General features: G+C 35.6%; 1 long non-coding RNA gene across 1 annotated transcript in view; it reads right to left on the reverse strand.

Moving 5' to 3' along the window:
* LOC111815994 overlaps window positions 1-2,725 on the reverse strand; it is a 14,433-nt gene extending 11,708 nt beyond the window's left edge. Inside the window, exons 1-2 of the long non-coding RNA XR_002820551.1 lie at window positions 2,715-2,725; window positions 2,575-2,581 (exon numbers count right to left, since the gene is read on the reverse strand). This is a non-coding gene — a long non-coding RNA (uncharacterized LOC111815994). The remainder of the gene's footprint in view (window positions 1-2,574; window positions 2,582-2,714) is intronic.
* Between the last annotated feature and the right edge of the window lie 673 nt (window positions 2,726-3,398).

The following is a 3,398-nucleotide window of genomic DNA, read 5'->3' on the forward strand; positions in this document are numbered from 1 at the left end:
AGACATTCTCATTGACCAAACTTTTATTTATTTACTTACTTATACCAGGAATCAAACTCAGGACCTTGTGTTTGCCAAGCAGGCACTAACCCTTGCATTTATTTATTTATGAAATCAAGTAATTTAATCCTGAAAATCACATGTAAAAATTAGCAAACAAAAATTTTTTAGAAACAATCTTAGTAAAAACATGGCAATGAAGGAGTAGAATAACCCTATCAAATATTGAAATATATCTCATTAAATAAAATAGTATAGAACTGACTGTGATACACCAATGGTTAGAGGAAATAAATAGATCAATAATAAAGTTAGTATATATGGGAATTTATAATATAAAATCAGAGAAAGAATGATACTATCACTAAGATCTGGAAAGTCATGTGATTTTTTAAAAGCTAATCGATATCTTTTACCTTTTATCCTGTTATATTTTGAATGAATCATAAATTTAATGTTTAAGAAAATGTAATTCATCCTTTAAAATGTACCCTTTTCCAGGAGCAGAAAAGATCTAAGAATCACAGTATAACGCTCATAAAATAAGATTACTAAATTCAGTTACATAGAAGTACAATTCCTGCGCTATAACAACTGAAGTAGACACAACAGTAGACAAAAAATTACCTCACATACAACAGGCTAAGGGCTTACCTTTCTAATATATAAAGAGATTCTACAAAATAAGAAAACAGGGGCTGGGAAGATGGCTCAGTGGAATAAGCACTTCCCTGGCAAGTGCAAGGGCCTGAGTTCAATCCCCGGTTCCGCCAAAAACAAAACAACAACAACAACAAAAAAAACCCAGAAAACAACAGTCTAACAGCAATATAATGACAAACCATACGAATAATTCAAAGTGGGGGGAAGTATCTCTTAAACATATATAAAGAATATAGTGTCAACACAATTTAATACTAGATATCATTTTTGCCTATTGGATTGACAGAAGTCCTAAAATTTGACAACACTATTAGACAGGATAGAAAAACTATGATAGACACTTTTGTAACTGATTGTAGGAGTACAGGCAGTTATAAACCATAGAACATTTGTATCTAAAAGTTAAAAATATGCAAATATTTGACTTAGCAATTCTGTTTCTCAGACTTTATGCTAACAGACGTATTTCTACATGTGTCAAATTTGGGCCCAGGGAGATAGCTCAGTGGCATAAGCACCTGCCTGACAAGTACAAGGCCCCGAGTTTGATCCCTGGGACTGCAAAAATAGTAATAATAATAAAATAATAATAAACAGACTCTCTAAGTGTGTTAAATTTATTAATTGCCCAACTCTTGTGTATTCGTGAATTGTCCCATTAGGGGGACACCATAACCAATACCCACAATTTGAAGGAGGGCAGGATTAATTCGGCCCATGATTCAGGGGTCTCAGTCAATGGTAAGTTGGCACCAAGGCAAAAATGTGATGGTGAGATTCTTCGTACTCCCTAATATCTGTCCTCTTTTGCTCTTTTTTTTATACTTGGGAGTTCCTCACACAAGAGAAACAATGTGATAGTTAAACTTCTGTGTCTATTTTATTTCACTTAAGATCATGGTCATGAGCAAGGAACAAGAGAAGGGGGAGGAGAAAAGGAGAAAGGAGAAGATTTTTTAGAAGCTGAAGGGAAAAATGGAAACAGCTTTTGCAGATGGGGAGAAGAAGTGTTGGAGTGAAGAGGAGAGAAAAAGACAAAAGAAGAATGAAGATGTTTTCTGTACTGGCTCCCCAGGTAAGTGAGGTCATTATGTTCTACAAACATGTACTAATGAAACAATGTGAATTTTTAAACAGAAACTTCATGGTAAAAGAACATTTTAGAAAGACATGGCAATAAAGGAAAACTGTTCACCTCTGTATACAGCTGAGATACAAAGAAAAGGGAGGAGCCATGAAGGCAGATTGCACCCCTGCCCGCTGGAGGCACAGCCCCAGGCACACGCGTCTGTCACCCCAACCGCACACCTAAACAGCACCTTCACTGTGAGCTCACAATGGATCGACCCACGATGAACATAACATCACCCTGAGCTGTCACCTTCCAAGTGCTCCATTTCTGAAAACATGAGTCATTTGAGGAGCATTCTAGATTCAAACCATCGTGTTCTGCGATAAAAATAAATGGAAACAATCAAAATAATAATACGGCACTCATTGTTTAAGACACCACGGTACTGGTCAAAGTAACAATTTCAAACATTGACTGAATATTTTTCATCTTGTTCTTTTAAGTGCGTATCACCTCTAATGGCTTATCTATTTTTTATTTTATTTATTTATTTTGTGGAACCAGGGATTGAACTCAGACCCTTGCACTTGCCAGGGAAGTGCATATTCCACTGAGCCATCTCCCCAGCCCCCGATTATTTTTATGCTCTCTTTAAAATAAATTAAAAGTAAAAAGGACGAAGAAAAAGATTAAGGTTAATTGAAAGGAAGAGTTAATGTTCAATTGTTTGAACAATCTTCCATGTCTGTATTTGGTAATCTGAGCTACAGATTTGATGGTAACAATATGTAATATAACAACCATTGTTAATTTTATATTCTTATTCTTTATTTATTTACTTATTTTCTGGAACCGGGAATTGAACTCAGGCCCATGCGCTTGCCAGGCAAGTGCTTATTCCACTGAGCCAGCTCCCCAGCCTAATTTTGTATTCTTAATTTGAAATTCTGTGCCATTTTAATTGTTGCTTTGTTTTTACCTTCCTGTTTCTTGTTTTTCTTTTTTCCCTCTTTGAAATAAAATTAAAAAAAATTAAAAACCTGCTATATAGTGCCACTCGGTAGAACACTATATAAAGAGTGGTATGAAGAAGGAAGACAGGAAAGGAACGATGACCTTCCCTGTGTGCCAACGTGGGAAATGCTCTAAAACTCCACCCTGAATTTTAAAAAGAAATGTGTTAGGGGCCAGGGACACAAGTGACACAGCACTTGTCCAGCAAGCACAAGGTCCTGAGTTCAATTCCTGAAGCCAAAAAAAAAAGGAAATATGTTAGTGTGTGTAACATGCTCTTCTTTGTACCAAATCATGGTGAATGGGACAGAAGAATGGATTGTAGCTTACAGACGTACAAAGAAATTTTGAAGATTACATAGACATGTAGAAGGTTATAGAAGGTTCTGGGTTTAGTGGTAGAGGGTAGAACAGGGCTGATGGGCTGGACAGTACTGGTAGGAGAGTGCTTGTTGTATACATTCTTAATTTTTGAAAACTATATTGCTTATTTTAACAAAGTAACTTTAAATCCCACTCTGAGGAAAGAAAAATATGTTAAGACAAAAATAACTAATTGCCTCCTAATCATGAAAGAACAGAAGAACACCTCATTAAAATGCTTATTAGAGGTAACCAAAGTTATAGTTGGAAAAGTATGAACTCATCT

The sequence above is a fragment of the Octodon degus genome, unplaced genomic scaffold, assembly GCF_000260255.1.
Source record: "Octodon degus isolate 3935 unplaced genomic scaffold, OctDeg1.0 scaffold00024, whole genome shotgun sequence".
NCBI classification, from domain to species: Eukaryota; Metazoa; Chordata; class Mammalia; order Rodentia; family Octodontidae; genus Octodon; species Octodon degus.